Source organism: Momordica charantia (genome assembly GCF_013281855.1).
Source record: "Momordica charantia cultivar OHB3-1 chromosome 3 unlocalized genomic scaffold, Mcharantia_2.0 BLBB01000003.1, whole genome shotgun sequence".
Lineage (NCBI taxonomy): Eukaryota > Viridiplantae > Streptophyta > Magnoliopsida > Cucurbitales > Cucurbitaceae > Momordica > Momordica charantia.
The window spans coordinates 10886723-10911787 of NW_028275161.1; the positions used below are offsets into that span (position 1 = coordinate 10886723).

Below are 25065 nucleotides of genomic sequence, written 5' to 3' on the forward strand. Positions count from 1 at the left end.
CTCGTTCGAAAAAAGACTCTTCATAGTTGTTAATTCACACATCCCTTGCCATCGTTGCAACACCGAAAGATACAAACTTGATTGTTTTTAAAAACAAAAAGTATCTTTCAATTATTTTCTAAACCTTTATTTTAAAAACAAAATCTTATTTTCTTTAACACTTTCTATTTACTTTTTCTTAAAAACTTTAAAGACTTTCCTTAATACTTTTTCCCTTTTTAAAAACACTCAACTTCACCCATTGACAGAAGTTCATTTTAAATCTTTTACTCTTTAAAAGTAAAAGATAGCTGGAAAGGCACGTCGGATTTGCTGCACTGCTCGAATCTACTGCCCGTTCGTGCCATTCACGCTGAAGTTTGTGGTCACCAAAACTCTGCTGCCTTAGATCTGAGTTCGTGGTTGTCATTCCTGCCTAACTTTGTGTGCTGCCGTGGTTGCCAAAGATTTGCTGATCTTGCTGGAATGTTGATGCAATTGATTTGAATAGCATAGGAGAAACTTATGCAATTTTGAACCAGTGCTGAGATTGGAGGTTTGAAATTAGGTAAGATCTAGAGCTTGAGAATCCCTAAATTATAGAACTTCTTGTTATTGTTGTATTGTGGGTATTACGAAATAAAGGGTCCTTCGAGATTTATGGGTTTTCTTGATAGTAAGAAGTGAGAACATTTGTTATTTTTGGCTAAGATGAAGGATGGCTTAGGATAATCAGTTATGTGGGGAATCTGTGAGTTTGTTATTTGGGTTTCCAATGGAAATTTGTAAGATAAATGATGAAGCAAGTTTTAAATGTTTACTGTGGCTATTGAGGAAGAAAGAGGAAATAGTAGGTTCAGTCTATGGGAATAGATGATAGAACACAATGCTGGAGAAAGGGGGCACATTGACTTAGAAAAGAAAAAGGAAAAAATGGAGAGGAGAGGAAGGAAGAAGGCGATGAAAAAGAAAAAAAGGGATAGTGGGGGTCCACCTTAAATGAGAAGGTTTTTGTGAATAAAAATAAATAAGAAAAGAAAAAAGAACGAATCGGTTACAAGAAAAATCGGCCATCACGTTGGAAATTGAAAGAAATATAAATTATTTGGTTATGGCCCAAGGTGTAAGTAATTTGACTGGGAAGAGAAGTGATTTTAATGATGAGAGACAATGAATTGTGAATTGAATATTTTGGATTTTTTGAAGATAAAAAGGTTTATAATGGAATTAAGTTTGCCTTGAATTTATGTTGGATTAAGTATGAACTGGTTCCATATTGGATTATCTTTTCACGTAAAACGAAAATTGGAAAAGTGTACAACCCAAGTTTATGACCCGGTTTGAAGGATTTGTGAGTGGTTTATTTTATGAAATGTTTTTAAGATACCTAATATTATAGAATTTCAAGAAATTATATATTACCTATGATTTAGAATTAAAGTAATTATGTTCCTTTGAGAATTTTAGAAATGTATTATGATTTACAGAAATGTTTTATGATATTAAAGAAATGTTTAAAGCTTATTAAAGGTATTTAGAAAGTGATTTCAGAAAATCATTTTAGAATTTCATGAAATGTATTTAGAAAGAAATATTTGAGAATTTGATTTGAGAAATTTTAAAAAAGCTCTTAGAAAGAAGAAAAGAAGAATTTTAGAACAGTTTATGAGATTTAAGAATTTTATACAGAAAAAAGTTTCCAAACCACCATGTTATTGTATATTCCAGGTGATTACTCGTATGCTATATGAATTTGTTTCTATAGTATACCTAGAAATAGAAAAGTCTTTGAGACCATTTTACTCCGTGCGTTGAGAGAATTATTTTGCTGTGTGATTGATATTACTACACGCTAGAATATGGGTACATGTGTGGTGTTGAGTTTTTCATAGCATGTTTTATGTTTGAAGAAGAATGTTTTACATATATTTTTTTAATGTGCTTTCAGAGCATATTGAGAAATTGGTGTAACCAAGTTGGAGGGGACACAGGGAAATGTCAGGGCCATTAAGGCCAAATCCGAATTCCAAATACTGGTCCGAATCTTGGGCTTGGAAGCTTTGCTTATTGGTTGTTCTAAAAGTAATGTTGCAAATTTATTATGAGAAAGTTCACTGAGTTTTTATGAAGTTTTTAACATTACTTCATTTTATAATGTTTCTAAGAGCTTGAATTCCAGTTGTCTATGAAAGAAGTTTTATGAGATTCTTTTCCTATTAACTTACCACTCACTGAGCTTCCCAACTCACACTTTATCCTATGTTTTTCCACCAAGTTGTATATGAGTTTGAAGGAGAAAGTAGATTAGCTTCTGCTACCTGAAGTAGTTCAAGAGTTGCATGACACTCTCTATGCAGTTGTGGTTTGTTTGGATCAAGTTTTATTTGTATCATTTTGTTGGAAAATAATGTTTCGAATGGATGTAAGAATGGTTGTTCTGTAAAGTTTATTATTTTATTGCACATCCATTCAGAGCTTGTTAGTCAAAGTTCAAGTACGAGTTAAGAAGAAAAAATTTACCATGGACTCCATAGTTAGTCGGGGTCTGTGGTCGGCGCGACTTGTTCTTGGACTAGTAGGTGCTTTGGGATAGGTCGTGTCAATTTGGTATCAGAGCATAAAGGTCATTCATTAGATGAGAAGTATATGTACTACATTATAGAAAGTTTGCATTAGATGAGAAGTATATGTATTACATTATAAAAAGTCATGCATCGAGGTGGCAGAATGCGTAAGTTTTAAGAATTTGAAACTCAGGGTACTGCTGGCAAGCAAAACATAAGGGACGAAGAAGAAGTTAGTAAAACCAGTCATAAGAAAAAGAGACCGTGAGGTTAAGAACATAACTGCAAAAGTTAATTGATGAGGGTTATATTTGTTTAGAAAAAGCAATTGTTGTAGTTGGTTATTTATGCAGGAAGTCTAATTGTTCAAGAATTTCGCATACTTCAATTAGTTCATCATTGTTGAGTAGGTTAAGACATTGGAATGCGTAAGTAAAAGTTGTTGATTATGGAGCTTTATTGACCCAATCCCAGATAAGATTTATTTTCACAAATAGAATTGTGGAAGCTCAACTAGGGTAATCGTTGATTAAGATAAAGAAAGATGTAAAAGTGGTCAGTAAACAGATTATATAGTGTTAAATGATGAAGTTTTGGTTATAGAGCACTCATATGTATCCAGTATTGGAAAAATAAAACAACATTATTGGTGGGTCAGCATAAAGAAAGTCGAACTCTGATTTGTTGGAATGTATTTAAAGAAAGTTAATGAGGTTATTAACTAGAGTAGGTACTGCAGAAAAGGTTACGATAAGTAAGGCAGGCTTCATTTGAGTCAGGAAAATGCAATCCCCCTTTCGTCTCGAGCTAACCAGTCACCACCAACCAAAAACCACTCATCCTTCCAATGCTTCACTGAGGAAGGATCCATGACAAGGACTTGGTTTCAGGAGCTAACATAGAAATGGAAGTTATCGTCAGGGCTATGCTTAAGGTGATATAGTGACATAAAGGTTGCAGCAGACAAAGGTTGATCACCCCTGAGATAAGACAACAAGATAAAACAACTGATTAATGTAGATCATCCATTAGGAACAATTTGGGAATGAGCTACTTGATTGAAAGCTAAAAGTTTTGAAGGAATAAAGGCACCGGTAAGCGGACTCCAAATTAGAACATGGCCGCATAAAAGATGACCTCTCCAGGGAAAGATCCATCAATACTTTCTCCCGGGTTTGGAAGATGAAGGCTAACTGAATCTGGAATGTGGTATTTCAGACGTAAACGACGCAAATCCCTTGTCGTAAGGGTAGAATTGTCAAACCAAGATGGACGGAAGGGCACAGACCCGAAGGAGGAATTTGATGACGACCCATCATCCGAGGAAGTCCACTCAAAATTAAGACCATCACCGGACGCCATGAGAATAAGGCAACTCAGAAAAGGGAGGATAAAACAGAAAATTTACCTTGAAGGACATGAGTGATTGAAATTGGAATGTGTTGGGGGGTTTATATAACCCCCGAATGAAAGAAGAGTGCTCGAACCAGTGGTCTTTAACCACTAGGCCGAGAACTGCTCGACTCGTCTCCCGGAGTGACTGTCGATCCGAGACCGGCTTGACACAATCTCTGAGAGACACGTGACCTTCACGATCACGGGTACGATTTGACACAACAAAAGAGTGAAGCCAAAAGCTACTTGACACGCTGCACGAGACACCCATGATCTCCTCGGTCAAGGGGAAGATTGACTGGCGTTTTGCTGAACGCACGCACTAAGCGTGGTAACAATTATATAGATACAAGCGCACACCTGTCAGAGTAATATAAAATGGATGGAGTATCCAAGTATCGATCCTCAAGGACTTCTAAATAATTTCCAAACTCTAAAGTTTTAAAGAATAGTGAATGTTGGAATGAGTGATTCTTGTAAAATGGGAAGTGGTCACAAATAATGGTTTTGGATTTGGGATTTGGACTTATAATGATAAAACCTAGCCCGAATTACTTCAAGTTAGCCAACAAAGAATCAAGGACATGCTAAGGACAATATGCATTTTACTTTAGAAACCAACGACTACGCTTCTCACTTGACTTATGTCTAAGCAAGTTCAATGTCCTAAGACATTCCTTAATATGTCTATTATGAGATATATCTTAGTTTTAGGATGGAAATAGTCGCAACCTCGGGTTAAGGTCCTATGTCTAGGCTACTTAAGCGGAACCCTTATGTCTAAGGCGCTCCTCTCCTCGGTTTAACCACTCAACAATGCAAATAAGCAACCTTTTCAGTATTGACTTGTTAAGACTTACAGTGGCCTTCTCTAAATCCTATCTTTTTGGGAAAACATGTTGAGCAATGAATGGAAAGCAAAAACACTACTTCTTAACAACCCTTTTTAGACATAAAAGGCTAACTATCCATAACCGGGCTAGAGACGGGAATTTAGAAAGACATATTGAAGAAAATACAGCAAGTAAAATGGTTGAATGTGGAATGCATGTGTGAAAAACAAAAGTTAACTAACGGAGAGTTTTTATCGGGATTGAGAGCTTCGCCCTTCTCTTTCAAGCAAGGGGGAGTGTCACGTGCTCTTTTCTCCAAAAACACAACTCTCTTAACTAAAAATAAAGTAAAGGCAAAGGGAAGATAAGCAAAGTGCTGGATTTTTATATATTTGAATAAGTAGAAAATAACTAAGTACAAATGGAAACAAAACAAAGCTCACTAAAGGAATGTAAAGTACTCGGGATTTAAAAACCAAAAGCAACTAATGAAAGCAACTCAAAAGTACTTAGAAAGCAACAAAGAAACACTAAAAATGATCAAGAGAAGGAAGCAAGGCTTGATGAATTTGGTGGAGAAGTTGCTGGAATTTATAGCTGTGCAGAATTGGTTAGGTAGGTCCTAAAACGATGGTGAATCACCCATTTCCAACTCCTTTGACTGACTAAATCGTGCTCAAACTGATAGTGGAACACTTCTTCTACACGTATGCATCGGTTGGAACCACCAAAACGCATTGGAAGACGCGTTTCATTAAGGGCAAAGTTGGAAGAAAACCAGTTTTTCTGCAGGCACGCTGGCGCCTCCCATGATGTTTTTTCGTCTTTTTGCTTCCTTTGATTAATTTCCACTCCCAAATGGTCCTAAAATGTCATAAATACAATATAAGCCAACCACAAACCATAATATATGAATTTTGCATGAATTGGAACTCAAACGACCAAGAAAAATCTGAAACAAAGCTGAAACATAGTAAAAACAGCATCTAAAACCTTCTTTTTACTGATGTAAACAAGCGTAATCAAAGATTTGACACAACAAATGACTAAAGCCAAAAGTCGGTCGGCACACTGCTCGAAGAACCTATGACCTTCTTGGTCAAAGGGCAAAAAATGAAGACCTCTTTTTGTTTTTGGTCTCGGGCTAAGAAACACATGGGAAACCATGAGTTGATGTGACAACACCTACACAGAAACCCATACTGTTTGACTCGGCGGTCGAGGAGGGTAAGTATTATTGTCAAAAATCTAACCAATATGGGATAGTTACATAATAATTGAGGCATGTTTTTCATAGGTTAACTATGTTTCAAACACTCTTACTCTCAAAGAGATAAAGATAAAAGTTAAAAAAGCATAACCTTGATAGTACGGGGCAACTATTATAGGAGGAAAAAAACGACAGGCAAACAGAGATGACGAAGTGGCGTACCCAAATTGGGCCAGGCCGAGTCTGGTTCGGCCCATGGGCCAAGCCCGACGCTCCCTATTCCCTCCGTCATCTGTTACAAGCCTTCTTTCCTCCGCCATCTGTTACAAGCCACGTGGTGAAGAAATCCTAGAAAAGCTCGAACGACTATAAGTAAAGAGGAAAGCAAACCCTAGAGGTAGGCAAAAACGAGACTAGCTACTTCACACTAAGTTGCTTCGTTAATTGAGCTGACTTTGGCATCGGAGCCCATGTGACTAAGGTCGCACCGGTTTAGACTAATCTGATTTTGTAGGTCCCTGATCATCGAGTTGTTGCAGATCCTGAGGCAATTTGAATTGGAATACAAAGCAAGTGTTAAATGTTTACTAGGGTTGTTGAGGAAGAAATAGAAAAATAGAAGGTTCAACCTATGAGAATAGATGATAGAACAAAATGCTGGTGAAGGAGGGCACATTGGCTAAGAAAAGAAATGGAAAAAAATACAGAGGAGAGTAAGAAAGAAGGCGATGATGAAGAAGAAAGAGGAGAGTGGGGTCCACCTTAAAATGAGAAGGTTTTTGTGATTAAAAATAAATAAGAAAACAAAAAAATGAATAGTTACCATGGGCAATCATGTTGGGAGTTTTTTTTTTTTTTTTTTGCAAAGAAGATAAATTGTTTGGTTATGGGCTCCACATGTAAGTAATTTAAATGGAAAGAGAAGTGATTTTAATGAATTTTGGATTGAATATTTTGAGTTATTTGAACATAAAACAGTTTATGATGGAATTAAGTTTGCGTTCAATTCATGTTAGATTAAGTATGAATTAATTCTGTATTGGATTATCTTTTTAGGTAAAGCAAAAATTGGAATAGGGTACAACCTAAGTTTACGATCCAATTTCAAGGATTTGTGATTGGTTTGTTTTATAAAATATTTTTAAGGTATCTATTATTATAGAATTTTAAGATTCAGAATGAAAGTAATTATGTTCTTTTGAAACTTTTAGAAATGTGTTATGATTTAGAAAAATGTTTTATGATTTTGAATAAATGTTTAAAGCTGATGAAAAGTATTTTAGAAAGAGATTTCAAAAAATGATTTTGGAATCTCATGAAATGTATTTAGAAAGAAATATTTGAGAAATTTAGAAAAACTCTTTGAAATAAGAAAATAAGAAGTTTATAATAGTTTACGAGATTTAAGAATTCTATGCAGAAATAAGTTTTCAAACGACCATATTATTGTATCCAGGTGATTACCCGTATGGTATATAAACGTGTTTTTATAGTATACCTAGAAATATAAATGTCTTTGGGACCATTTGACTCCACGTGTTGAGAGAATTATTCTACTGTGTGTATTGAGATTACTCTACGCCAGTAGACTCAAATAGAATATGGGTTCATGTGTGGTGTTGAGTTTTTCATAGCATGTTTTATGTTTGAAGAATAATGTTTTACATCTTTTTTTTAATGTGCTTTTAGGGTAGATTGAAAAGTTGGCGTAACTAGGTCGCAGGGGACAAAGGGGAATGTTGGGGCTATTAGGGCTTGTGTTCAGCGTGACTCGTTCTTGGACTAGTATGTGTTTTAGGACTGGTCATGTCAATTATCCTCGATATTTCTATCATTGTCAAGATAAATGTAAAATGTTGCATGATATTACATTCGTTCTTTCAAGTTATTAGGCAAGTTGTGTGCTACTGGAAAAAAAAATAAAGAGAATAAAAGTAGTGTTGCATAAGACAATTAGGAGAATTATCATTCGAGGAGCAGTCAATTAATGCTACTTCTCGATGATCGTTAGTACTAAATATGGGGTGTAAATTGGCGCCAATAGTAGTACATTGTGTTTATTGTCTTATGTGATTATCATGCAACTTATCATATTTGTTATCTTCATTTTGAACCTCTAATTTTTCTTTCATCTCACCCTTACCAACACCTCGTTACAACAATTATCGAAAAGCCCTTTCATTTTTGCATTCAATCCATCTTTGAGTGGGAAGATTTGATTCATTTGCAAGCCTATGGTAATAACAAGTTTTGATTTGATTTTGAGAGTAAAAATACCCTAAAAACACTTTGAGAGATTTGAGTGAAACTCCGTGAGGGTATTAAGTGTTTTGCATTTGATTTCACTGAGTTAATAAGATTCTTGGGTTTTCATAAATTATATCCTATCATTACTTATTCTATTGATTGTCATTTTGATTCATATCATAGATGTTGATGGAAAAAATACATACATGCGCAGCGGAAGTGAGCAAGAATCGAAATAACAATCTAGATGCATAATACAACCTAGGATTAAACATGCATGATCATACATTATGATGCTTAGAGATAAGTAGAGAAAAATACAAACCTTTGTAGCTTTTCAAAAATCTTCAAATAGCTCCAATGAAGGACCACCAAGAGATCTTCCTAGCTATTCTGAAGGCTTGGAATAGAGTGGTGAGACTCTTTTTAGAGAAGGAAAAAATTAGAGAAAAGTGGAGCTAAAAGAAGTTATGTAAGCTTTTTCAAAACACATCAAATGGCCAAAGGTTCCAAGAGTATTTGATGTTTGAACAAAAGCCTTCTTAAATAGGCAAATTACATGCAACTCTTGCATGTCAAAGTTCACCAAAAGCTTACAACACATATTCCACTCATGCATGGCATGACTAAGTGTCAAAATGCATGTCTAAGTTCACCAAAAGCTTACAACACACATTCCACTCATGCATGGCATGGCTAAGTGTCAAAATGCATGTTTAAGTTCACAAAAAACTTACAACACACATTCCACTTATGCATGCATGGCTAAGTCCCAAAAAGTGGATTTTTGAGATTATTTAAATGTTCCACTCAACAAGTTAGTGGAATTTTCCACCAACTTGGTTAAAAACATTATTTTAATCTACTTTAGTCAACCTTTGACTTTCTCTGGTCAAAGTCAACTATTTGACTTTTTCCAAAATCCGATGTTTGATGAAATCCATGCCTCTGATTATGAATCCACATTCATAATTTTAATATTTAAATCATATTTAAATATTTTGTCCAAATTTCTCAAATCGATATCATATATCAATTACTTAATCATATCTCATATGATTAACCTAATTCGTACGATTTGAATTATTCCTTCAAATTATTCCAAGTTTATTCCTATATGAGCTAGCCAGGGGACCTTATGGACCTACAGATCATGAGCTCCAACGATCTGAGATTAACCGGTTAAACTCTTTAACCTAGTTAACCAACAATCGTTAACTACGCGGTCACTCCACTAAAGCCCGTAGCTGCACTCTCCTCACTGTAGATATATTATGTCCATTTGATATAACCATGATCGGTAAGTCGACCCTTCACAGGTTGTTCGTAATTACAGCTGGGTCAAAATACCGCTTTACCCCTGTAATTACCTCTTGTTCCTTAAGTCCCACTAATCCTCTGATGAACAATGATTTGTAGTCCAACTATCAAATCAAAAAATCCCCTCAAACCTTTTGATGAGGGTGGCGCCAATTGTTCAAGACCTGGATTCAGCCCTTAAGAGAACAACCTCTCTACTATCCCAAAATTGGGTAGAAGTGAATTCCTTCTTGCACCCTATGTCCCTAGCTATCTACCGGGTCTTACCCCTGAAATGGGAGGCTTATTGAGCCAGCGCTGTTGAGCTGCTCTCACCCATGCAGATCTAAGGATAATCCCGAGTAAACAGAAGTTCATAGTTAGCTCAGGATTAAGATCGAGTTACCTAGGCCATCAAAGTTGAGATAGTCAGTTTCAAACAGTAAACGGTGTTATAAAGTAAAAGTGACTATCTCATGGTCCGGTCTTATGCAAACTCTTTGCACGGGACACCCTCACTCGCATGTCTTCACATGAACGAATTAGGATCACATCGTTTGTACTAGCTACAAAGTGGGCCGCATCCATAGTGTCCCCAGAATAAGGCGCCCAACCTTATTCCTATACTATAGACCATTTAGACTGTTAACTCAAACTTGATCCATATTTATGTCTCTTACATAGAGTTTGAGTCTCAGGTAACAGTCTAGGATCCTTTATTTTATTGGATTTAGATATAGTAAGAACATTTTATTGGATCAATAACTACTTATTGATTAAAACCTTCAATAACAACTTTATTGAATGATAAAAGTATATCTGTCATTTTCAAACTATGAGTTTTAGGACATAAAACCCAACAGATGTGTCATTGAATTTACTAGTATTATTAGATATTGCAAAAGATGAACGGGGATTAGAAAGGAGATTCGGTATGTTGAGTTATGATATATCTGGGGATAAACATGATTTAGGTGGGGGAGAATTTGATAAGATGAGATTTACACGCCCTTTAAATTTTATGTACTCTTCATGAGATCATTGGATATAAAATATTTATGTTTGCTTGAGAACAAGCAAAAAACTAAGTTTGGGGGTATTTCATAGCACACTTTGTGAGCTACATTTCATGAGATTTATATTAAAATTATTTGTTAGTTTACGTTTCTTCATGATAGATTTAAACACATAAGATTTTTTGCAGGAATAAAGTATCGTGAGGAAACGAGACATATTTGGATCAAAATGTGAGAAAAATCGGAATCAAAGTGACCAAGATGAAATAACAACAAGATTTTAAGCCAAAAACCCGAGGAAATAACGCCACAACGATAGGCCCAGAGCGACGCGGTGCTCTGAAGTTTAAATTTCACATTTTTTGAGTAGTGTAGCGCCACAACTCTATATATAGCACTATGGTACTACCGCGACAATTTTATATAAAATAGGAATTTGCAGACACTAAGATGGAGGAGTTTCGGAGAGATTTTTTTATAGTTTGCCTTTTTGGCGAAATTGGATGGCAAAGATACCATTGGATAGTTGAGAAAAGAGATTTTCAAGGCTCGTTATCGTGGAGGTCGCTTCGGGGACGGACGAGTGACACACCAAACTTAATTTCTTCTCCTTTGTCTTGATTTTTCTAGTTTTGTTATGGAATTCTCATTGTGATTTTATTGTTTTACATTGAATATGAGAAGCTAAACCACTTATCTTAGGGATTGATGTAGCCATTGAACTTTATGGATTGATTGTTTAGTTTCCTTGATTGAATGTTTATGAATAGTTCTTTTTATGCTTCTCTATGCTTAATGCCTTTAATCTACTGATCATAGATTGATTGATTTTAGACTTGAAACCTTACGCTAGGTGGTTTAGAGTTAGAACTATGATGCATAACTAAAGGGATTTTAAGATCAGGAGATTTAGAAATCCTCTAGAGGTCGTTAGAAGACCTGTTCAATAAATTCTTTATTTGTTATATAAACCAGATTGGGATATTGGTTTCCTAATTGGTAAGGATAATTAGCTTGTGCTCGGGAGAGGCAGTTGAGATTTGAGAGTTTTTGGCCTATAGTGTTGAATCTTGAGTAATTAAGTAGTTGGTTCATAGATTCATTAGGTGAAAGCAATTCCCTAAGACTTTTATCCTCATTGTTTTAATCTTTGTTATTGCATGTTTATTTATTTTGATTCTATTATCCCATTTATTTTGGTTCTCTAAATAAAATTGAGTGATTGTATATGTGGTACTTAAGTGAGCTAGAAATTCAATCTAGAGGATGATATCAATATTCATATACCAGCTATATTAAAACTTTACACGTACACTTGCGGTATGCAATTTCTACTACACCATGAGACACACTCTAAGTGAAGCTCAAAGGGTTAGTTCTCTCATCAAATTATTTATGGATCACCTTACTCAAAGTCCAAAGGATGAGATTCGACCAGAAAGCTCAAGTTGACATCTAAGCAGTTAGGACACCAAGTTAAGCCCAAAGGGTGAGCTCTCGTGAAAGACTTGCTTAACTTTGAATTTAAACCCTTATGGTGTTGTTTGTGAAACCCAAAAAATGAGTTCTAACTAATAGTTCACCCAATTATCTAAACATTTAAGAACCAGCCTGAATGAAGTTAAAATAATGAGCTCCCACGAGAGAGTTAACATCAGTATCGAAATATTATAAAACCCTAGTTGAAGCTTAAAAGGTTAGCTTTAATGAGATAGCTAACTCAGCATCCAAACACTTAAGGACTTCTTAGGTGATGACAAAATGATGAGTTCCCATGAAAAAGCTAACCTTGAAAAGCCAAATACTTTGGGGTAACTCTAGGTGTATCTCAAATGATAAGCTTACACGAGAGAGCTCACGTCAACATCCAAAGAGTAAAAAACAATCTTACGTGAAACTGAAATAAAGAGCTCACTTGGTCATCCAAACTCTTATGGAGCACGATATATGTGAAGGGATGTGAATCTCGGAGCGGAAGCGGACGGTTGTTCGTGAAATTTGAGAAACAAGATCAAAAAGTTCAAGATGAAAATACAGAGCAAAACCATTACCTTTCAAGAACTTTTCTTCAACGGTTTCCACCCGAACACCACCACCGAGTCTTCCTTGCTATCCTCTTGGGTTTCAAGAACACGCTTGTGGGAGCGTTTCGTTTGGAAGAAGAGGGGATCTTTTGGAGAGATCGATTGAGCGAGAAGAATGAGAGTTCTGGTTTTTTTTTTCGTTCTGTTCATCTGTCTTTTGCAGAACTGCAAAAGGAAGAACAAAAAGCAGTGACGTGGGGAGTTACCCCACGTCATTTAACTGCCCACTCCCTTGCAATTTTGCAGGGAGTTAATTATTAATTTATATATTAATATTATTAATTAATAATAATGAATAAATATATATATATAAATCAAATAAATAATTAACACTTAATTATTTATTATAAAATTAGAATCATATTCTAAAACATTTCTCTCGCATAACCTATAGTTGTAATGTAAATCTTATGCACACTATTTTCAACCTATAGTTTTAATATGAATCATATTCATATTAATTTTATTTGAATCTCATTCAAATAATTTCTCTCATAATATATAGTTTTAATTTAGAATTAACTATATGTTATAATGTATCAATATACATATAATCCCTTAAGAAATTTGAATAGTTCAAATTCTTCCAAAACTTTGATTCTCGTTTTACCCGTTATGAGCTAGTAAGGGGACCTAATGGACCTACAGATCCGAAGCTTCAACGATACGAGATTAATCGGTCAAACTTATTGACCGAGTTAATCAACATTCGTTAACTACAGGTCACTCCACTAAAGACCCGCAATTGCACTAATCAACATTCGTTAACTACAGGTCACTCCACTAAAGACCCGCAGTTGCACTCTTCTCACTGCAGAATGTTTTTGTGTCCATGAATATACGACCATAAATGACGAGTCAATCCTTCACGAGTGCTCGTAACTCAAGTTGGGTCAAATTACCATTTTACCCCTGAGTTACATCTTACTCATTAAATACCACTGCTCCTCTAATAAACGGCCCGGTTATGGTCCGACCAATAACCGGAAGTCCCTCTAGGGCCAATGAGAGGGTGGGGCCCCTTATTCAAGTCTCGGAGTCAGCATTTAAGAGAACACTCATCTACTCCCCTAAAGTCGGAGAGGAGTGAATTCCATCTTGTGAAGTTATGTTCCCAGCTCCCCACTCGGTCTCGTCCTCAAAATGGTAGGAATATTGAGTCGGCAACTCGGGCCACTCTCACCCATACAGATCAAAGGACGAGCCCTCACGGGCAGGAGTCCATAACTCACTCAGGATTGTGAATGAGTTGCCTCGTCATCCTGAGAAACAACAATCTATTAGTTAACGGTGTTACATCTAAAGATTGACTATTTCGTGGTCCGGTCTTATACAAACTCATTGTATAAGATACCCCCACTTGCATGTCTCCACACGAACGACCTGGATCGAGTCGTCTGTAACCTTTACAGAGTGGGCCGTATCCATAGTGTTGCCAGGATAAGGTACCCAGCCTTATCCATATAGTATAGACCATTTAGGTTGTATATCAGGGTATATCAAATATATACCTCGTATATCAGGGGTATATCAAATATATACCCAGTACATATACTGTCCCGGTTACACTAAAATAACCTCAAATGTTTGGTTTATTGGATTTTAGACACAATGCAATGCTATGAATTCAACAACAAATTTATTGAATAAAACTTTATTGAATATACATTTGTTTTTACACAAAATACAAACTACGATTTTAGGGCAACACACCCAACAATATGAATCTCCAAAGTATAATTCCTCATGAGATAGCTCACCTCGACACCAAAATACCTAGATACCACTCAAAGTGAAGACTAAATGATGAATTACCACGAGAGAGTTCACCTCAACATCTAAACACTATGTTACTACTTTATGTGAATGATGAGAGAACTCACGTCAATATAAAAATACTTTAGGACGACCCTAAGTGACGCTCAAATGATGATATCCCACGAGAGAGCCCACCTCGACATACAAATACTTAGGCACCATCGAAAGTGAAGCCCACCTCGACTATCATCTCCCATGGAAGAGCTGATCTCATTGTCCAAATAATTAAGGAGCACCTTAAGTGAGATTCATTTTGGGCTTTTCTTTTCAAATTATAAATTTTTTCACTCTCTAGACAAGGATGTTAGTGTTGGGATTTACGCTCTAAAGCATCAAATTAATAAATATATTACTATTTATTTAAAAAGAATTATTTAATTATTTTGATTATATACAATATTTATCAAATTTTATTAAAATACAAGGTTATAAATGTATTATTGAACATTATGTAGTTGACATACAAGAGGATCATGTCCAAATTATAACTTAAATTGTCTATAGTATATGGATAAGGTTTGGTGCCCTATCTTATTAATACTATTGATACAGCCCACTTTGTAAATGTTACAAATGATTTGATCGAAATCATACATGTGGAGACATGTGAGTAGGGGTATCATATACAATGAGTTTTCATAAGACTGGACTGTGAAATAATTAATATTTGTTTGTAAATCCGTTAAAAGATAATATAAGTATTTCATTGGATGATCATATGCAACTCGATCTTAATCCTAAGTGATTTATGAACTCTTGCTTGTGAGAGTGTGTCTTTTGATTTACATGGGTGAAAATGAATTTTGGAGTCGATTCAATAAGCCTACTATTTTACCAAATAGAGAGTTGGGAACATAATGTCACAAGATGAAATTCACTTATCGTATCAGTCCCCAACCTTTGTACCTGGGAACTTGACACTCACCCATTCTTTTTTCATAACATACAAACTGCAGTGAAAATGGTAGCAGAATACTGAAATTGCCGCCCTTGTTCCATTGTTGCTGTGCTGTTGCGGGGTGAGGTCACCAGAGAGCGGGTCGTTAGGGAGAGGCTATTGGAGAAGAAGATTGAGGAGTTGGGTCAATTGGAGCAAAACAAAAGGGAGATTGGGGTGGGCAAGGGGGGGTAAGCGGCCAACGTGAGGAGGACGAAGCAGAAATGGGTTTAGGTTTTTCTTTTTTTCTTTATCCAACCTTTTCACTTGATTTGTTAAAAAAAAAAAACAAAAAACCCAATTATCCAAATTATAAAAGGAAGTCCATGGGTTACAAGAAAACCAAAATTCTATTACCAACAAATCTGAATTTTACGATCTCCAACTATAACAAAAATAATACAATTAAATCTAACGACCCAAAACAAAGAGCTCAAATAATACACATCATTAATTATGATAAAACTCACAACAAAACCAAGACAACCCAAGATAAATAAAATAAAATAAAATAAATTCGGGACAAAATCTCAAGACTCGAGATTAATCTAACCTGAGTAACGCGGGACATTACAATGACATTTTATTCATTGAGAATAATGTAAGATTGTTATCTAATACAAACAATTGACTACTTAACCAATTCAAAATGAATGATTTGGATTATCTCAATATGTCCTCAAAGATCCAAATATGAATTTTTATGACAAAATATTAGTTTGTCTCGAAGATCTCATTATTAATGGTAATGTACTATTAAGATTATGAGTTATTACATATAAGTAAAAGTTTTCTAAGACACCTTAAACGTTGAGGACATGAGATTAATGGAGACTGTTTAGTGTATTCACGAGACCTAACATTTAATATATAACAAAGTTGATTAGCATATATCAGTTCAATCAATGGTATGACCATTGAATAGCAAGTTAATAAATTTCTCAAGTATTTATGGATAATGAGAAATTGTATATGAAGCTATAGATTGGATCCCCATGAGATACACTGATAATGATAAAGATTTAAGGTAATCTAGCTATGTCAAAGTCATTATCACTCTAGGTGGTAGAGCAATAGTAAAGGCTAAAATGTATTTGCTTATGAAGCAACAAAAGTCCTTATTTGTTTGGAAGGTGTTCCAAACATGATTAAGTTCATCATAATTATTATGATAATAGTGATATAATCATTAATCTAAAAAAACTTACATATCACCCATATATAGGGAATGATATAGAGAGAACATGTCATGTTGGCCACAGTTATTTAAGTGACAATTGTGTTGATCTATTTAGTAAGACTCTCTAGGCTAAAGTGTTTAAGGGTCCCCTAGAATATCTACGAATACGAGTCATGTCTTATCTTCTTTAGGGCAAGTGGAAGAATATATTGGGTATGAAGTATGCCAATTTAGGAAATCTTTAGCCATTTTTCTTAACTGTAACATGTATGTAGCCATTTTTAATGATTTCCCTATTATATATGGACAAAAAAGGCCCACGAGACTTAACAATTGTTCCAAGAGCTAGGCTCCAAAGATATGTCTCTCTAAATAATTTATGCATGAATCAAGACTCAGGAGTCGAGAGGACAAATGGAGCATGACTCTAAAATTGACACCTTAGCACTAGGTAGACAAGTCGAGGTTGACGTGGGTGCCACAATATGTGATGTAAGTTAATTATTTTTAAGTTATTTATTTGCTTAAATAGGCTTACTGCCTTCAATTGTAAAACATTGATTATAGAACACTAAATAAAAAAACAAGCTAACTTTTTCCTTCTATAGTTCCTCAAAACCTATTCCATTACAACTTCGAAGATCCAAAAAAGCCATTAATTTTCTCATCATCTTTTTATATATAATAGGTAAATTAATTTTTTTTGTTAAAATACTATTATAATTATGTACTCTTAGTTGGGTTCATTTTGGTCCACACTCTTTGAAAGTGTCCGTTTTCGTCTCTATATTTTAAAAAAGTGTTAATCTTTTTCCCAACCTTTAAACTACGAATAAACCAAATGCCAAATGCCAAAAAAAAAAAAAAAAGACAAGACATATCTCATTTTAAGGTATTTAATCTAACCACTTATTTTTGCCATTAAAATTAACACATAATCTTTTACTCAACTTAAGAAGAAAGTCATATCATCAATATGTTACTATGTTAATAGTTTAAACAAAAATAAACACTTTTTTAAAGTATATTCATCAAAATGAACACTCTCAATATACAATGACCAAAATAATTAGCGCAACCTAAAAATGTAGGGACCAAAATAGTATTTTAACCAAGAAAATTTAAACTGTTATGATATCAAAAGGTTAATTTTTGGCGGAAAATATCAATGATTATCATATTTCTAAATATTTTTCTTTTGCTTTTTGAATACTAACAAGATTTGTAGATGATAATTCAAACCCCAAAACTTTTTAATCTAGGATATATGTCCTAACCAATTGAACTATACTTAAGTTTACACAATGTTTAGAACTTTACAAAGGGGTTATAAAATTGAGTTTGAACATTAACATATTATTTAACTTTATAAAGGGATTATCTTCATGGAAGGATGCAATTCAATTTTTTATTTTTTTTTATACATCAAGGGTAAAGTTGAAAATTTTAAAAAAATTAGGGACAAATTAAAAAAAATCATGTATGTTAGGGAATTATTTGATATAGTTAGCCTTTTAAATAACAAAACCAAGTGATTTCACTACAATAATTTCAAGTTTTTACAACGAGTTCTATGGCAACGAAATGATAATTCGTCGCCCAAAGGAGACTTTTGGCAACAAAACTAGAATTTGTCGCCGAAAGAACCAGTTTCAGCGACGAAATACATTTTTGTCGGTGAAAGTTGACACCTTGGGCGACGAAATCAGTATTCTTCATCGAAGGTATCAACTTTCAACGACAAACTCTATTTTCGTGGCCGAAGGTATCAACTTTCAGCAACGAAAACATATTTCATCGACGAAGGTATCAACTTTCAACGACAAATTCTAGCTTTGTCGCCGAAAGGTGCTACTTTCAGCGACGAACCCTATATTCGTCACCTAAAGTCCAAAATTGGAGATTAAAAAGAGGACTTTTGGCGACGAATCTAGATATCATCGCCAAAAGTGGAACCTTTCAGCAATGACTTCTAGAAGTCGTCGTCGAAAGCTGAACTTTAGCAACGAATTTAAAATTCGTCTCCAAAGGTGGGCGGGAATTTCCCCGCCCATTTTTCCGCTCATTTATCCTTGGTTTTCAGCGACGCTGTTTGGGGGCCTTTGACGACGAAATTTAAGTCGCTACCGAAAGTCCCCTAAAATCCCCAAATCACAATCTGTTTCATTTCATCCCCATTTCAGAACCCACCCCCCCCCCCTCGCGCATCGTTCGCTCCGCCAGCCTCATTCCGTCTGTTGCTGCCGCCCGACGTCGCCTCCTATCACCCGCCGCCGCCCGAGGAAGCCTTGTTCTGTCCGTGCCTCGTATTTGCCACAACCACTTGACATTTTTGTCTACCACGACCGCCACCTCGCTCCCCTTTGAGGTATATTTTCTTTCTCCCTCTGTTTTTTTTGTATAAAATTTAGTTTAAAGTTGTTAATTTATTTTTTGTTATAGTTTTATGGCTTATACACATGCATGTAAATGATATTGCGTTTGTGTTTTGAGTATGTGGAATTAGTTAAGATTTGTTCCCTGAGGTTGTGGAATTAGTTGAGAGTTGTTTTTGAGTTTGTGGAATTATAATTAGTTTGAAGTTGTTGTTTGAGTTTGTGGAATTAGTTGAGAGTTGTTTTTTAGTTTGTGAAATTATAATTAGTTAGACGTTGTTTGAGTTTGTGGAATTAGTTGGGAGTTGTTTTTGAGTTTCTGATCGGAATTATAATTAGTTGGAATTTTTTATTTGAATTTGTGAAATTAGTTGGGAGTTGTTTTTGAGTTTTCGAAATTATAATTAGTTGTAAGTTGTTTTTGAGTTTGTGGAATTGTAATTAGTTGTAAGTTGTTAGTTGGGTTTGTGGAATTTGTTGGGAGTTTTTTTTTTTTTTTTTAGTTTGTGAAATTATAATTATTGGAAGTTGTTGTTTGAGTTTGTGGAATTAGTTGGAAGTTTTTTTTTTTTTCTGAGTTTGTGAAATTATAATTAGTTGGAAGTTGTTGTTTGAGTTTGTCGAATTAGTTGGAAGTTGTTTTTTGAGTTTGTGGAATTATAATTATTTGTAAGTTGTTGTTTGAGTTTGTGGAATTAGTTGGGAGTTGTTTTTGAGTTTGTGGAATTATAATTAGTTGTAAGTTGTTGTTCGAGTTTGTGGAATTAGTTGGGAGTTTTTTTAAAGTTTGTGAAATTATAATAAGTTGGAAGTCTTTGAGTTTGTGGAATTAGTTGGGAGTTTTTTTTTAGTTTCTGGAATTATAATTAGTTGGAAGTTTTTGTTTGAGTTTGTGGAATTAGTTGGGATTTGTTTTTAAGTTTGTGGAATTATAATTAGTTGTAAGTTGTTGTTTTAGTTTGTGGAATTAGTTGGGAGTTTTTTTAAAGTTTGTGGAATTATAGTGAGTTGTAAGTTGTTGTTTGAGTTTGTGGAATTAGTTGGGAGTTTTTTTTTTTTTTGGTTGAGTTTGTGAAATTGTAATTAGGTGGAACTTGTTGTTTGAGTTTGTGGAATTATAATTAGTTGTAAGTTTGTGAAATTTATAATTAGTTGGGATTTTGTAAAATTATAATTAGTTGAGAGTTGTTCTTTGAGTTTGTATTTTTGAAACTTTATTTTGTTAATAGAGAGAGATGAACTCGAGAAATCTTGAAAGTGGGCGTGTGAGGGAAAATTTGAGAATTCTTTTTGTGCGCAAGAATTTGAGAATTTATTTTTATTTTATGCGTTGTTGTTAGGTTTCAATTTACAAGCTTGACTTTGAGATATATCATATTGTTTCCCGAAGCTCACTATAACTTGTGCTGAAGGTATTTTTGTTAATTAATTTGTAAGTAGTTTCATTTTGACTTAAGTTTTTTTGAATGTGAACGTTCTAATGTTGCTTGTTTAATTTACTTTATTGGTTTGATAATTAAGTATTAGCTATTTTAGTTTCGAGCATGTTGGTGTGTTGTGAACTCGTTAATTAAGTTGTGAATGTTATTTTGGTTCTGAGCATGTTGATTTTGTTCTGAATTCGTTAGTTTTGTTGTGATCATGCTGATGATGGTTTAGCTTTTAAAAAGCTTTATAAAAGATATGCAAAAGATAGAAAGATCTAGGTGAGTCCTCTAGTATATAGTAGTTCCTTCCTTAATGACTATATCTTAGGGATATATCCAAGCTCTCAATAATACTTTCAAAATATCCTTAGGTTGATGACAAAATAAATCTAATATTTTGTCTGGTTATTTTAGGAATTGGCATTGTTGTTTATCTGGTTATTTTAGAAATCGACATTGGCTATTTATACTGAATTGGAGGTTCTTTAAAGAGTATTATTATTAACAATGAATAAGGACTGGATTAAAGTTAGAGATAGATTCTCGCCCGAGTATGTAGACGGAGTAAAACAGTTCATAGAATTGACAAAACTTCACGTCAATAAAACAGGAAAAACAAGATGTCCATGTAGATATTGTATGAATATGAACTGCCATTCAGTTGATGGAATAGAAGGAATCCTTGTATCAAAGAGAACGTCGTCAAAACGCCCGAGGCCTAGAGGCCGGCCCAGGCCCAGCCCAAGCCTGATCCAAGCCCGATCCAAGGTCAACGTTTGATCGGCCCGACCCAATCCAATCCTTCTATTAATTGGATTGGATATGGATATTCATTTTTTAATTTGGACCGGCCCGTGGGCCGACCCGTTTGAGCCGGCCCAAAAGCCCGATCTAATATTTATTAATATTTATATTATATAATATTAATATATTTATTTATTATAAAAAATAAATTAGATATGGTAGGCTAACATGTAGGAAGTAGGATCTTTTGTTTCTCCCTCTTAAATAAGTACATATTACGAAAAGACTCTACCACTTTCCAATATCTCATTTAAATCATTGTTTTGAAACATATTACGAGGAAACTCTCCAACTTCCCAAATTCAAAATTTAAAATTACTTTAAACATATCTAATATTTAGGTTGTAATTTTTAAAATTTTTTAATACAAAATTTTCTTATAAATATCAACCTTCTTTTTTTTTTCTTCACTCAAATTCTAATTCTAATTCTCAATCTCAAATTCTCTCAAGTTTCAATTCAGAGTGTTTAAATTTTCAATTTCTCTTGTATTTTACCTCCGTTCATCTAAAATTTTTTCAAATATTCCAATATTCTGTTTCAAGTTAAAAAAAAAAAGATTTCATATCTTCGACTTTCGAGACTTGTTTGCTTAACTATTTCCTAAATCTTCTCTCATTTACAGTATTTTTTTTAAATGGCTCATAGCCATATTCATGAAAACAATCTTCCTCTCACCATTGCCAATGATGATGAAGCTGAATTTATTGAAGGTGTCGGCTCACAATCTTGAAGTACAGACGCAACTACTACAAGTGTAAGTGTTGAAGTTGTTCAACGAAATACAGGTAAGAGAGCAGCATCTTCTGTTAGAGAATATTTTGAAAAGGTAGGAAAAAAGTTAGATAACGGAAAAATAGAATTGAGACAAAAGTGCAAAACTTGTGGTAATTTTTTTTCAAAAGATGGTCCTAGTCATCTTATTAGGCACATGAGACCTTGTAGTAAAAAACACAATGTAGATATTGGAAAATACATGCAATTAGGTAAAGATCAATTATGTAATTTAACTAATTTTTCTTATAATAAGGAATATGCTAGATCTGAATTAGTAGATTACATGATTAGAGCAGAACTCCCTTTTACTTTTATAGATAATCATGATTTTACTGGTACTATTCAGAGATCGTTTAACCCACAATATGAAGATTTTTCGACTTCTACTGCAAAAAGAGATGTTATGAAAAAAGTTTTGGCCAAAAAAGGTGTTTTAAAAACTTATTTTTCTAATTTTAAGAGACGAATTTGTTTGACATCTTATATGTGGACTTCTTGTCATCAACAGAGCTATCTTTGTTTAACTGCACATTAAATTGATGCTGATTGGAAATTATGCAAACAAATTATATCATTTAAAATGGTTGAGTCTCCTCATACTGGTTATATAATAGGAAATGTCATATTAGAATCTCTCAAAGAATGAAATATTGTTGATCAAGTTTTATCTTTAACTCTAGATAATGCTGATAATGCTAGTAATAATGATATAGCTACCTCATTTTTAAGTCATTATTTGAAATCACCACTAGGCATTAATTTTCGTATTCGTTGTTGTGCCCATGTTTTAAATTTAATTGTACAAGATGGTTTGTCGATTCTTTTTTATTCTATTTCAAAGTTAAGATCTTTAGTTCGTAATATTAATAGTTCTCAATTTAGACATGAATTATATTTTAAATGTTGTAAACAATTAAACAAAAAGAGAAGAAATATTAGAATTGATTTACCTCATAGATGGAATTCAACATTTGAAATGTTGAAAGTGGCAGTAGCATATAAAGAAGTTTTAGATTTGTATTGTATTGAATTGCAGTTCTCGTCATGTTAATATTGTACAACTTACTGAGCTTGATTGGAGATATTCATCAGTTGTTCGAGATTTTTTAAATGTTTTTGATACTTCGACAAAATATTTTTGTTCGGTATATTCTTCTAGTATTTGTCAAGTTATACCAAATTTACTTAATATTTGCTTTATGTTTAAGAATTATTCAAATGTAGACTTGTTTAAATCTGTGATTGAAAAAATGAAAGAAAAGTTTAATAAATAGTTTGATGATTTGCATATTACGTTTTTGCTTGGAATGTTTTTTGATCCTAGATATAAAAATCATTTTTTTGATACTTATTTAGATTTGTTGTTCGATAGTAATACTGATAAAATTAATGATACTATAAATTCATTTAATTCTAAATTATATGAGATATATCATTTTTATAAGAAAACGGTAAATAATTCTACTGTTACTGTTGGTGCATCTTCTTCTTCATCTACATATTCAATAAATCTAATAATTTCTCAACATCACATTTAAATGTTGCCATGATACTTTCTAAAAAGAAGAAAATTGATTCTTCAAAAAATTTTGAAGCTCTTGATTTAAAAAATTATATGCATTTACCCACAATATCTATGGATACTATTGAACATTTTAATATTTTGGATTGGTGGAAATTATATGAAAATACTTATCCCCTACTCTCTCTTATGGCACGGGATATACTAACAATTCCTGCTTCGACTGTAGCATCAGAATCAGCTTTTAGTGCAGGTGGTCGAGTTATATCAGACACTAGAAGCAGCTTATCACCTTCAACCGTTGAAGCATTAATATGTCTAAAAGACTGGGGTCTAGCGAAGAAAAGAATGCACGAAGAAGAAAATATTAAAAAAGTGGCTGAAGAAATGGAAAAGTTGAAATCATCGGTGTTGGAATTTAAGGACAATAGTTGTTCCGAAGAATTATTTTTTTTTAATATTAGATTCCATTCTATTTATTTATTTTATTTGAGAAAATGCACATGATTAGCAAATGAATAGGTGCCAACCTAGTTGGGATGTCCTCATATTGTAGTGATGCAATAATTCTCAAAACAAAATATAAATAAACAAATAATAAAACCATCTATTATTTTTTTTTGTGATTATTTTTGTAGTTTTGTTTAGATAGGTTTATATTAATAAAGTTAAAAATTATAAATTTAATTTTTAAAAATAAAAAATATAATTTTTAAAAATAAGACAACTTAAAATTGTAACATATGACATAATAAAATTTATGAGTAAGATTATAAAAATAACAAAAAAAAGTACCAAAAATTATATAATAACACATATTCTAGAATTTAAAAATAAAAGACATAGTTTGGAAATTATTTAAATTTTATAATAACACATATTCTATAATAACACATATTCTAGAACATGCCATTTCTTCCTTGAATCAGGCCAACAGCCTTCTGGAGGGTACCCAACGTGAGTTGGAAACGGAGAAGAGAAAATCTTGGGACGAGCTGGCTAACCTACAGAGGAGACTTGACGAGGCCAATGCTCGGCTCTCTAACTCTGAATTTTGGCCAGTGAATTCAAGAAAACTCAGGAGTACGTCGACCTGCAAAACTCTGCCATGGAGTGCGGTGTTTCCTGGTCTCTTCTCCATGTTTCTACTCAGCACCCTGACATTGACTTTTCCTTCCTTCCAGAGCGTTTTAGAGTCGAGCGTGACGCTCCTGACGACATGGATGACGACGACGACGAGTAATAGGGTAGCTTGACCGAGTTGCTTTACTATGTTTAGCGTCCGGTTGACTTTTATGTGCTTTGTTGCTACATTGCTTGTATTTCTTTTTGGAATTATCAATTAACCCTCTTACCAATCACTTATTGGCTTACGGCTCTAACTCTGATGGAGTTTTGTTGCTTTCATTTCCGTAGGTTTCTAACCCATTGGCCATAGCCAATGGTTTTATACCTGCTGTCGTCTTTGACTTTTTACTCCATCTCATGTTTTAACCGTGCTAGATCAATCGACCCGCTTCTGGTTTGGCCGTGTTGAGATTGTTTAATTGTTCTTTCCAAATGTGTCGATTAAAGTAGATTCGTGCCCCATCGCACGT

The 25065-nt window shown here is 33.9% G+C and overlaps 1 long non-coding RNA gene across 2 annotated transcripts; it reads right to left on the reverse strand.

The window, feature by feature from the left end:
* Window positions 1-5136: 5136 nt before the first annotated feature.
* LOC111019507 (uncharacterized) lies at window positions 5137-8753 on the reverse strand. Of its 2 annotated transcripts, XR_015789643.1 has the most exons (4): window positions 8554-8753; window positions 6372-6523; window positions 6204-6301; window positions 5137-5635 (listed from the first exon to the last, which is right to left on the reverse strand). It is a non-coding gene; the product is annotated as an uncharacterized LOC111019507 (long non-coding RNA). The 2 variants fall into 2 exon arrangements; XR_002602553.2 differs by having other exon boundaries at window positions 6204-6523.
* Window positions 8754-25065: the final 16312 nt, after the last annotated feature.